Source organism: Meriones unguiculatus, chromosome 5, assembly GCF_030254825.1.
Source record: "Meriones unguiculatus strain TT.TT164.6M chromosome 5, Bangor_MerUng_6.1, whole genome shotgun sequence".
NCBI classification, from domain to species: domain Eukaryota; kingdom Metazoa; phylum Chordata; class Mammalia; order Rodentia; family Muridae; genus Meriones; species Meriones unguiculatus.
The window spans coordinates 95,281,726-95,295,650 of NC_083353.1; positions in this window are offsets into that span (position 1 = coordinate 95,281,726).

Genomic DNA, 13,925 nt, shown 5'->3' on the forward strand with positions numbered 1-13,925 from the left:
ATAATCCTGACAAATTAATAAATTTCATTTATGACATCACATATTATTTTTCTTTTTAGATTTATCCTGTAGTCCTCCATTGGATCTCACCATACCTTTCTTCATTAAGTAGTGTCTCTCCTGTTGTAGTTTCTAGGATATATCAGTGGATGTTAAAGACAACAATCCATAATGATATGGTTTTGTTGGTGAGACCTGCCATAAATAAAATAAATTCATTTCATATCATGTGACAAGGTTATAAATAATATAGGAGAAAATAACTTGGCAAGGGTGGATGAAAGGTTTAGGAGAAATAAAATAGATGTGAATTCTAATTGAGCACTCCAATAAAGACTTATTTAAAAGGCAAAACTTGAAAGATACCCAGAAGAAATGAATAAATGAGGCAGTTAGGTATTCAAGCAACAGTTGTCCTGTAAAGGAAAAGCAAGTTGACAGGCATGTTGTTACCATGTCAGTTGGGAAGAGAGGGCTGGGAAAGGACTCCTAGAGGAAGTGGATTGTAAGGAAAAACACATGTCAGATATTGCAGGATTGAGAATTGTCACCCAAGGGCCATATTTTAAGAAATTTCAGCTTTGATGGTCATATTGTCTCACTCATGTCTACTCAACTCCTGAGTCATAGGGTGCTTTCATTTAGAGGCTTGTCCTCTGATGGTCCTGCAGTGGTTTAGTTGAGAGGTGGAATGTTTATCAGGTGGGGCCTTGCTTACGGTGGTCTAGCTATCTAGACTGGTGTATGAGAAAAGTTGTCTGTGCTACTGCAATGCTTCCTTTCTTATTTATTTCTCATAAGGTGGGGATTGTGCAGTCACTGCTACTGCCAGCATTTGCTCTCTCACCAGTGGTCCAAAGCTAATGAAACTCTTTGTGGTACTTCAAGCTCCAAAACAATGAGCCATAATTCTCTTTTTTCTTTATAATTGTTTCAAGTACTTTATATGAGTATACTGTAAGCTAGTGAAAAGATTAAAGGAGATCCTGTGTAACACTAAAGCTCATGCAAGGACTCAACTTGGGCCCTTATACATGTGTAGATGACGGGTAGCTTGGTCAGCATGTGGGTTCACTAGAAAGTCGGGAGGGGGCTGTCTCTTGTGCCTGCTTTTGATCACTTCCCCCTGGCAGGGCTGCTTAGGTGGGACACAAGGGAAAGATGTGTTAATTCCTGATGTGACCGGATGTGCTGGTCTCAGGTGCTAGGGGGGAAGCTCCCCTTCTCTGAGGAGTAAGGGAGAAGGGATAGGAGGGAGAAGTGGGAGTAAAGATGGAGATGGAAGGAGATGAGGGAGGGTTTACGATTGGGATGTGAAGTGAATAAATAAAATTAACTAAAAATCACAGCTTAAATGTAGGAATTCTTTAAGAATTAAAGACAAATAACAAAAAAAAAAAAATCCCATCAGGGGAAAAAAAAAGAGAGAGAGAATGTGACAACATTCCAATCCATGCAACCTTGATCTAAAGAAGCATGCTGTGGGAAAAATGTGTGGATCAATAGTAGACAGCGGGTTATTTCTGTCATTATTTTGTACTTGGTTGTTAGGAATAGTCTGTCAGCATTTTGTAAGAGGGCTACATTTTTTTTTCAGTATGTTTCCCTCTGAGAAGTGGCTCTACATCTTGCTTTGAAGTTGGATGAGCTTCTGAGCTCTTTGGGTGATCTAATATGTTCAGATAAGGTATTTCCAAGGCTGGGATATAAAATGAATTTCCAACTTACACTATGCGCTTCACTTTTCTCAGTTTGTTGGATTGTGTGTTTGGTTTAGGTTTTTGTTATTGTTGTTATTGTCCTTGTTATTGTTTTCTTTTTCTTTTTCTTTTTCTTTTAAGTATGTGAGCAGGATCTTTCTATGCTACCAAGGCTGGCCTGGAACTTACAGTGTAGTTCAGGCTGGACTTGAATTCATTGTTTTCCTACCTCAGCCTTCAAAGTTCTAAGATTACTGACATATGCTACCATACTTGTCTGATCTGCTTTCTTAATTCTTACTCTACTGAACCACCTTAACCCTACTAATTACTCTAGGTGTGCCATATCAAAAGACCTCATGAAAATGTCTATGTGAGATAGAGACATGTCTGATGAACCCTAGCTTTTCAGGGCCCAGTATTTGTGCCATGGCAGTCATACAGACTTTATGGTGACTTTGGTCTTGCCTCTGTCTGACTTAAATTTCCTGTGTATTCAGTTCAGACCAACCTAGCTTAGCCTAATTGTTTGACATGACCTTGAGACAGTAAATGCATATCATCTTTTAAACAATTGATATCAGGGCAGTGTTTGTTATATAAAACCAAATAACTGAAATTAGCTATCTTTTGAATATTGCATAATAAGACATTTATCTGTATTTGCTTGGCTTTGGGAGAGGAGATACAGGAGTCAGAGGAGCAATTCTCATACTGGAAATGGCAAATATTGGTGGCTTTCAGCTGAATTGAAGTAGTGAGAGTCAAAGAAAAGGATAGGATTCCTCTCACATGAACACCAAAGGATAGGTCTCAAGTATTTGAAATAGATTAGATATTCAGGCTGAAAATCCCTAACACTCAAATCAGAAATCTGAAGTACTATAAAGTCAGAAATACTTGAGTACTAACAATACCATACAAATAGAAAATTCTAGACTTGACCTCAGATCATGGGTTACTCAAAACACAGATGCAGTAAAATTATAAATATATCTTTATATTATGTATATATAGGAAACACAAATAAATTTTATATTTAGAATTGTGGTTTCATTCTAATTTATCTCATTTGTATATGCAAATATTTTAAAATTAAAAAAACACCTCTTAATTACAGACATTCCTAGACACAAACATTTTTGAAAGGATTATTTGCCTTCAAGAGAAGCACAGTTAAAGTTCACTTTGCTGATTTTTCTCCTCTTTAGTTTACATGTCTTTATTTTAATTAAAATTTTTATGTCAACATCTTGTTATTTTTACCCCCTTAACTGTGCTATTAAATATGGTAAGTCAAAAATAATTCACAATAATTCACAGGTTTTTGAAAACAAAAAAATGAGCATGCAGTCTCTCGAAGATTGAATCTGTCATCAAGTGTTTCTCTGAAATAAACAGGTAATATACTTCATGGTTAGACTCTAAAGCCTTCCACATTACTTATCTAATGACCTGGGGGAAAAAACTATGCCTTCTTCTTCCAATAAATGAAAGATCAATTTAAATTTTATGTTGGTGTCAGTTTCTTTCTCATTATTAAGGATTAGTATTGTGCAAGTTGCACATGATAGTCAAATTTTTAGCAAAAATGTGAGTTGAAGAAATCAAGATTGTGTATTCATGGATAACACGTAAGTGGGATTCTGAGATGCTTCAGGAAGAACAGTACAGGTACAACTTTCATCTCTGGTGATATGCTGAAGTTTACAAACAAAAGACAGGTTTAAAGGTAGGGGCTGGAATTTGCTTTACAGGGGCTTCTTGGTACATGATGTGGGTCAAGCACCAATTAATCTGGAGGACCTGGAGACTGAATATAATGACCAAACCAGCTTATCAGTCTGCCATGGTGACAGTGTATTCTGTGGTCACTTGTTTACTCTGATGTCATGCAGCTTCCTCTCTCTGCCTGCCACTGCAATAGTGTCTGCCAATATATCACAACCTAGGAATGACCCAAATTTAAAGTATATTTTTCTTAAAGTCTTTGGATATGCATGTTTATTTATGTGAGTGTAGGCATGATAGCATGCCTGTAAATGTCAGATGACAACCTGGGTGTTCTTCTTCAATTTCCCTCTTGTTTGAGATATGGTCTCTTGGCGATTGTTGCTACACACACTGTTTTAACTAGACTGAAAGCTTCCCAGGATTCTCCCATCCCTCCATACCATTTTACCGCAGGAATGGAGGGATTAAAGATAAGTAGTACCACTGGCTGTCACTAAGATAACATTCTCTGGTTCTTCTTGGAAACAGAAATAAAAGCAGTTGGTTTTGTGGTGGTGGTTTGTTTGTTTATTGTTTGTTAGTTTGTTTGGGTGTGTGCGTGCCTGTGCGTGTGCATGAGTGTGTACCTTCTGAAACATTTTTATTTCTGGTTTAGTATCCTAAGCAACTCCTGTCAATATTTACTATGTGCGGAGATGTGTTCTAGGCCCAGGCATGGGTATGAAGAAAAAAGCATGTCTGATACATTTCCTTTTCTTCAAGGAGCTCCATTCAATGAGGACAAACAGGGTGGCGCTCTCATGGAGCTATGTAAAAACAAGGGAGAACTCCAGGGAAAGGCCACTGGATCAAGATTACTTTTACTCATCCAGCAATGAAAAGAAGCTATTGTCATAATTAATATAGCATCAAGAGTAACCAGTAACCAAGAGTATACTAAACCCCCTCCCATACACACATGGTGGTACAGATACACAACAGCATCACACATACTTGGAATTTCTGGAGATCTAAAGTCAGGTCCTCAGCCTGGCTTGAAGAATGTTTGCATATTTAATCAGTCCTTCAAAGTATATTTTCTGATACACAAATATTGCTTTTCACCCCTTTAAAACTGAGCCATGATAAATGTGCTAGTGTCTGAAGTTATCATAAGGTAAGCTGAGAAGGTGTAGATACAAGCAAGTACCGATAAATATTTAAAGCGCTATAATTTTCACCAGCTGTATCATTTCATTGCATTATTCATTTATGTTATAAATATGGCATTTTAGGTTCTTTTTCTGTTTCCTTTTGGTTAGTGACTAATATTAACATTTGGCTTGTTAGTTAATGTGTCTGGAGGGTGTAAATCCTATAAATCATTTCAGAGAGCCAGCTCTTGGTTTTGTTGTTTTTCTCAATTGATTTCATGTTTTCAATCACATTGATTTTTAGTCTACTTTTTATTTATTTTCTTCTGATTACTTTAGATTTAATTGTGTAGTTTTGTGGAGTAGAAGCTTAGATAAATTGGTTTAGTTTGCCTTTGTAGTCTGATACATATACTCAACGCTGTAAATTTTCCTCTAAGCACACTTGCAATGAATTTAAAAAAAAAAAGTAAGTTTCTCTGCCATTCAATATTCCTCCACTGAGAATTCTCTGTTAAGCTCTGTACCCCATTTTTAGTTAGAATACTTGGTTGGTTGGTTTTTAACTTCTTATGTTCTTTTTCTATTCTGGAAATTAGAACTCAGCAAAGCAGGGTCTGAGACTCATAGCCAAACTTTGGGCAGAGTGCAGGGAATCTTATGAAAGAAGAGGGAGATAGAAAGAACTGGAGGAGACAGAAGTTCTAAAAGTTGACCAACAGAGCCATAAAAACTGAACCCTAAGGACTCTGAAGAGAATGATACCCCAACCAAGGACAATGCATGGAGAGGACCTAAAACCTTGGCTCAGATATTGCCCATAGAGTCAGTCTCCAACTGGGATCCCTAGTAAGGGGAGCAGGGGCTTTCTCTGACATGAACTCAGTTCAGGCTCTCTGATCACCTCCCTCTTAGGGGAGCAGCCTTGCCAGTCCTCAGAGGAGGATAATACAGCCAGTCTTAATGAGACCTGGTAAGCTAGGATCAAACAGAAGGAGTGGAAGACCTCACCTATCAGTGGAATAGGGGAGGGGCATAGGGGGAGAAGAGGGAGGGAGGGACAGGAGGGATGGTGAGATTGAGAGGAAACTAGGGAGGGGCCACACCTGGGATACAAATTGAAGAAATTGTAATAAATGATAATAAAAAACCAGTCAATAAATATTTCTCAAAATTAAAAAAAATGTAAGTTATATTTAAATTGTGTTCCAAAGATTACTGACCCCATTTCCCTGCAAGATATCCCCTTTTAACAAGAGTGTGCTCATTTAATTAGGGTTACTTACATAAATGGAAGGTTATTTTCCAGAACATAGGCTCCTTTTCAGTGCCTGCAATAATGAAAGAAATGACTCCATGACCCCCCCCCAGGGCCAATAGTATTTCAGTGAGGGGTGAGCTTCCTGAATCTCTTGTTTTCCATAGTAAAAATTTCATAGGCCCAACCTTATTAAGACATCCTCAGTGAATTCATGAGTGCTACAGCCATGTCATAACCAGATGACATCAACTCGTGGTCCTGCTTCTCTTCCTCAGATTCTTAGTCTTTCTATATCATCTCTAATGAGATTCCTGAATCTTAGAGGAATGAAAATAGTATTATAAATTTTTTACAGGGCCAAGCCTTCCACCATCACTTATTTCTCACACTTTGACCAATTATGAGTCTTTTCATTAATCACCAGTCATAACGGTGAAGCTTCTTTGAAGAAGGCAAAAAGGAGCACTAATTTATGTGTACACACACACATATGTTTAAGATATCTTAACAATGTGATGATATAGGAGAACAATATCTACCTTTCTAGAGGGAATTTTGACCATGGATAAAATGCCGGAAGGTGGTTGGTTACCCTCATAATAATCATGCCATTACTGTACCATTGGTCACATCTTTACTGGTTTGCCAATATTGCAGAGTTCACAGTTACATGCCCTGTAAATCCTATAAGACTGCATAACACTGTCCAGCTCTACAAAAGTTAGCTAAGATTTCAGTTCCAGCATGATTTCTGTGTTCACTATCCAAAAGTGTATGATGATGTCTGCATCAATAGGGTTCTCTTATAATTCTTGTGGACAGACAAAAGCAAAGCCAATTTGCTCTGTATTAAATTTATATTAAAGATCTATCACAAGCTGTGTTGCTCTGATTTTTAGACACATACACATTAAGAACTATTATGTGATTTTGGAGAATTGAAATCTTTATTTATCAATGTATGATATTTCCACAAGAATACCCTTCTTTCTTTGATATTTACTATGTCTGAAGTTAAAATAACTACCTCTTGTCTAAAGACTAATAGTAACACACCATATCTATTTTCAAACATGTGGATTTTTATGCTTTTTAAAATTATAATATAATTACATCATTCCCCTTTGTTCTTTTACCCTCTCTTCCTCCCTTCTTGCACTCTTTCTCAAATTCATAGCTTCTTTTTCATATATTATTTATATATAAAATGGAATGTAGTATATATATTTATATTATTTATATATATTATGTATTACCTATATATAATATATATTCCTAAATACATAAATATACCTGCTCAATAGGTATAATCTTATTTGTATACAATCATTTGATTTTAATCTAAAAGAGTGTACTTAATGTGAGTTTCTTGTGTGTAGTACATATTTGGAGTCTACTTTTATCCATTCTAAGAAGCTTTGTCTTGAAATTAACATATTCAGAACACTAATGTTTAAAATGATTGGATATTGACCATATTCTTTGTTTTTATATTTGTTGCTTTTGTTTGTTCATATCTTATCTATCTTCTGGTGTTTTTTTTCCTTTTGTAATCTTAAGGATTTTATATGATTCCATTTTTCTCCTTGCTTATCATTTTAGTATCCTTTTGAAAGTTCTTAGTGATTGCTGTAGAGTTTTCAAGATATACTTACAATCAATCTAAACCCAATTTTAGAGGGTAAAGTAAGACATTGCAAAGAACAGATACTGTAGTTTGCATCTAAGATGTCCCGAGCACGTGGTGCTGTTGAGAGATGATAGGACTTGTGCGAGGTGGAAGCCCGGAGGGTTGAAGTTATGATGTTGCTGGTGTGCTCATGACGTTCTCCCCTTGTCCCCCTCCACACATTTTGTTTTTACATTTCCTATGTGTATACCAAATCAGGAGCCTTTTGCAGAACTGTCAGTGGTATAAATAATGATAGGAAGGCTTTTATATAGTTTAAAGCTTAGGCTTTTCACTGGGGCAGTATCCCAACTTAACCCAAATAGTCTAGCCTATGACATGCCATGTGACTAGTTCTTTATCCTTTTTCTCCTGTTCCTTTCTGTACCGTTCACTCTCTGCTTCCACATCTCTCACATTTGCTTTTTGATCCCTACATCTCTCTTTCTTTCAGAGGTTCCACTCTCCATTTTATGCCATGTCTATTCGGTCTTTATTACAACCAAACAGCAGTGAGACAACATCAGAACATCTTTTAGAATGCACAGAGGGTTGTCTGACCTTCAGCTACCTGAGCAGGTATAAACAGAAAAGTATTCACAAACATAAAGCCTAAAGCCAGTGATGGGCCATAAAAAGGATAATACCAATCCTGCCAGCACTTAGTGCTTTGCCAGTACATAATTAATTGTTGGAAATACAGAGACATGCCTTCACACAATGTGAAGGAAAGTCACACGCCAATATTACACATTTACATCATTTTACCCTCCCTCCTCTTCATCCAACTTCTTCCAAATCCTCCAACTCCCTCCCAGATTCATGTTTTTTAATGGTTATTATCATACACGTGTGTATGAATAAATATATAAATACAATTTGATGAGTTCATTTTGTGTTAATTATAGGTATATGTTTTCATGAAAGACACTTGGTATGGGATAACCAGTTAGAGGGCTCATCTCTGAGGATCACAGATTTTCTGTCTCTCAGAGTTCAATGATTTCTGTAGCTCTTCTAGTAGCGGTCCCTCTCTGTAATTGGGTCTCATTTTCTCCCATCTGGGATCCTAAGTGGTGTTGTCATCACTTAGATCTTGTTTAGGCAACCATATTGTTGATGTTTCATGGCTTCATTTCCCCTGTCATACACAGAAGACAATCTATAAACAGACATTCTAGTCCTTTAGCTTTTACAGTCACCCATCACCACGGATAGATATGTGGGTTGAGTTGTAGATGAATCAGATGTGGTTACTCACCCTGGTCTCTGTCCTCTGCATTTTGACAAGTTGTGGCCTTCTGTAACGGTCTCCATATGATGGAAAGAGAAACATCTCATGTGGGATTGTGGAATGAGAGCTATCCTTATGTGTGAGTATAAGGATAAATACCTCGAATGCAGCCAGGATTTATAATATAGGAGGGTAGGTTCTCCTCTTTGTTCTCATCAGTAATAAGCATTGTATCACTATGTGGTACCATGAATTCACCCCTATAGAGCAGTCTTTAAGTGGAGTTGGATAGCTGTTTGTTTACTGCAAAAATATGAGTCTCTACAGCTCCTTTGGGGAAACCTTGCCATTCTATTTATGTTATTGTTCTTGGTGTCACAGCTAGGTAATACTTTTGTTATTTTTCTCCTCTGGCAGGTTACATAGCACCTTCCCATACTGTTATCAGAAAGGAGATTTCCAGTCAGATCCAGCTCCATTCCTCCAAGTCTTGAATCTGAATTGTGCAGTGTCTTTGTGTGTAGAAACTTATCCTCAAATTCTTGGAAACAACCAACTACCTACATTGTTTGCAAAGTTGCTTAGACTCCAAACACCACTAACTATAAAAGGGGAGCTTTCATGCCAGATACTGTGTTTTGTTAGGTAGTTTATGGCTCCTGCTGGTCCTTGGTATCTTTTTATGCAAGCCATGACATAAATGGGCTTTCTTTCTGCATAGTTTACTGTAAAGAACAGCACAGCCATGGACCTAAAGCAGTAAGCAAATTGACCATGCAATTGAAACCGTAAAATGATGAGCTGAAAGAAACATTTCTCTTTTTTAAGTCATTTACCTCACTACATTTTTACATGATTGAAAACCTACTCCAATTGTATTGGTTCTTTATATTAAGTAAATCATTCTAACTTATTTCTCCTGTCTTTTGGAATATTTCTTTCATTCATTTCTCTTTTTGTATTTTTGTATTTTTTTTTATTTTTATTAATTACAGTTTGTTCACTTTTTATCCTCCCTGTAGCTCTCTTCCTCCTCCCCTCCCAATCCCACACTTCCTCTCCCTTCTCCACCCATGCTCCTCCCCAAGTCTACTGATAGGAGAGGTCTTCCTCTCCTTCCTTCTGATCCTAGTATATCACATCTCAACAGGAGTGGCTTCATTGTCTTCCTCCATGGCCTGGTAAGTCTATTCCCCCCTCTGAGGGAGGTGATCAAAGAGCAGGCCAATCAGTTCATGTCAGAAACAGCCCCTGTACCCATTACTATGGAACCCGCTTGGACACTGATCTGCCATGAGGTACATCTGTGCAGGGGTTCTAGGTTACCTCCATGCATGGTCCTTGGTTCTCAGAAAAAAAACCCAGTGCCCAGATTTTTTGGTTCTGTTGTTCTCCTTGTGGAGCTCCTGTCCTCTCCAGTTCTTATTATCTCCTACTTCTTTCATAAGATTCCATGCGCTCTGCCCAAAGTTTGGCTACAAGTCTCAGCATCTGCCCTGTTATCCTGCAGGGTAGAGACTTTCAGAGGTCCTCTATGGTAAGCTCCTGCCCTGTTCTGTTTCCTTCTTCTTCTGATGTCCATCCTTTTTACCTTTCTAAATGGGGATTGAGCATCTTTGCCAGTGTCCTCCTTCTTGATTCATTTCTTTAGGTGTACAGATTTTAGTATGTTTATCCTATATTATATATCTAATATCCACTTATGAGTGAGTATATACCATGTGTCTCTTTCTGCTGCTGGGATACCTCACTCAGGATGATCTTTTCCATTTCCCACCATTTGCCTGCAAATTTCATGATTTCCTTGTTTTTTATTGCTGAGTAATATTCCATTGTGTAAATGTACCAGAATTTCTGTATCCATTCAAGGACATTTGTTCATTCACTTTTCTTATAATTAAGTATATCTAAACATATATGTTTGTGTACTGTAATTGCATGTGCTATGTATATATACATATAAAAATTAGTTGTTATCACTATAATAACCTAGTATTTGCCATGTATAATACAAAAAATGGTTTATTTTTCTTCACTTATTCCTTTTTAATGCTCTTTCTCTTTAATGCAGAGCAAAATTTAAAACAGAATATTTTTGTTTTCTCTCTTAACATGCCTTGTCAGGTATTAATTGGCAACAAATCCCTTTAATTTTATTGTCTGGGAAAGTTTTCCCTTTTTTCTTTGCTTTTAAAGTATAATTTTAGAGTCCAGACTGTAAATACTTCTTTTTCTTCACTAAATATATTAATATTATACTGTATATCTTTTGCATGTTGTGATTTCTAAGGAGAAGCACTTTTTTGAGCATTGAGTGGCGATTTTTCCTCTTCTTTTTTACTTATACCGGGATAGTTGTTTTTCTTTCTGCTGTATTCTTTTCTCTTTTCTTTAATTTCTTTTTTTTTCCTTTTTCTTGTTTAGCAGTGATATGTGAAGGTATGTGTTTTGTGCTCTCTAGAGATTTATTTTAGTTGAAAATATGTGCATGAAAATATTATGTATATATATACATATATGTGTATATACACATATACACATCATATATCACATGTATATATGTATACATGTACATATATGTATATGCACATATGTGTATATATGTATATATATGCATATGTATATACATATATACATAGACACACACATAGTGCCATGGATGCCAGAACAGGATGTTGGCTCATTGGGAGGAAGAGTTATAGCTATCGGACGTGGAATCTGGAACTCACTTATTGACCCTCTCTAAGAGCAGTATGTGCTCTGATTCCCTAAAATAGCTCTCCACACCTGAGGTATAAATGTTTTTTGGCATTTTTTTGACATTTATTCCACTTGCTATTTTCTCAGGCCCTAAGTGTATGATTTTGCATCTGATATTCCTGCTGGGAAATTAATAAGGCATGATTACTGCTGTTTTCTCATCCCTTCTTTAGGTTTTCTTTAGGATTTTCATTACAGATATTATCTGTCATCCATGGTTTTTGACTGTCATCCAGTGTTTTCTTTATTTTATTTTATTTTTTTATTATTTACAATTCATTCATTTTTGTATCCCAGTTGTAGCCTCTTCTCTCATCTCCTCCTGGTCCCACCTTCCCTCCATTTCCTTCCCCTATTCCTCTTCCCTAGTGCACTGATCGGGAAAGTCCTCCTTCTCTGTCTGACCCTAGCCTATCAGGTCCCATCAGGACTACCTGGACCCTCTTCCACTGTGGGCTGGCTCAGTTATCACACCAAGGAGAGGTGATCAAGGAGCAGACACCCGAGTCCATGCCAGAGACTTTCTCTTCTCCTCTTACTAGGGAACCCACATGGAGTTGTCTATGCACTACATCTGAGCAGAGGTGTAGGTCTTTATGTGTGGTCTTTGGTTGATGCTTCAGAAAACCTCCATTGATTTGTGACTTTTACCTTTGATTTTTAGTTTGGAAATTTCTTCTTGGTATTTTCATTTGCTCATGATGCCCATCAGTCATTGCTTAAAGTTTACTCTATCTTTGAGAGTTTGTAGCATTATACTAATAGTTGTTTCAAAATCAGTTATGGATAAATAATAGTGGAGGCCCTAACAAAGAATAACAGTATTTGGAAAGGAACCATGGCCATCATTGTCTTTGGATGCTGAACTTTCATCATCAGGCTGCAGTCTGAGTAGAGCTACTTGTTCCTGAATTCACTGGGTCAGTTATTTACAAAATTGTGTGTTTGTATGAAGAGAACATCTTCATCATGATCCTGAAGTTTTATTCTGTTTGCTTGCCACAAGCATTTCAGTCTTTTCTGTTTCCCTCAATTCAGATTTACAGTACCAACAAATGATCTTGTTAAGGATACATAGTTGTTTGTTAATTTAAGATGGAAATGCATCATGAGGAATATTGTTTATTTTGACAATGTACAGAAGTTATAAAGTACAGTTAGTTAGTCCTACACAGCATAGTCAACATAGCCAATCTGAAAGTGTGCCTTTGTGTTGTTTATTTGATTGCAATGTCTGATTTTTCATGTCAACATATTTCAACTTTACAGTTCATTTCTGTGTGCTGAAGGAAACAAAATTATATAATTCTAAAATTATATTTTATGTTCACATAAACTCTTAAGAAATTTTAGTGATTTTTGGAAAATATATTGCCCAAATGCCATTAATATTAAATATATTAAACATAATTGTAAACCTGACCAACAAACTTTAATAATAAATTAAACAGTTTACCTGTAGAGATAAGTGTTTGATGTGCTTCAGGATGCATTTGGTGTATATTGTCATATTTGGGATATATAATGTCCCCACTCAACTCCTGTATTCCAACATGTGGTCTCTTATTGATGGCACTGTTTGTAACTGTGATTATTAATTTTAATGTCAACTTGTCAGAAGCTAGAATATTCTAGTGGGCAAATTTCTGTACAAGTACTTTCAGAGAAGTTTACATGAAGTGGTAAGACTCACCCTGAGTGTGGGTGGCATCATGACATATGCTGATGTCCCAAACTAAGCAAAGCAGAGGATGAGATAGGCAAGTGAGTACACACAGTATGATCATGTGAGCCTCGTCCTACTCTTCCATGCCCTGGTAAGCTACAACTATTTACCCAAAATTAATATTTTTGCCCCTTAAATTGTTTCTGTTAATTATTCCATCACAGAGGTGAGAGAAGAAACATATATGAACATTCTTAAAAATTCCAAGTTCTCTGCGTGTTGCATTTTATATGCAAGGATACTGGTTCATATGAGAAACGGACATATGAATGTTCAATATGTATAAATTTTAGTTATTGTTGCATTTTATTACATCATTAAAATGTTGATTTTTTTTTTAGTGTGTGTGTGTATAAATTTGAGGCTGAAGAAATAGTTTGGTCAGTACGGTGCATGGCATGCAGACAGTGAGGACCAGAGTTTGATTTCCAAAACCTACATGTCTTTAGTCTACTAGCTGTGATGAAACTCTCTCATCAAAAGTGAACTAGGATGGGAAGGAGTTATTTGGTTTGTACTTACTTTCAGATCACCCCATCAAAGAAGTCAGGACAGGAATTTAAGGTAAAAACCTGAAGTCAGAAAGCGGGGTGGGAAGGAAGCCACTTGTTGGCTCATTCCTTGGCTCACCGAAAGTCTGACTCTCAGCTAGCATCTTTATATAACCTTCCATAGTAGGCTATTTTTCACAGACCTCATAAAAATATC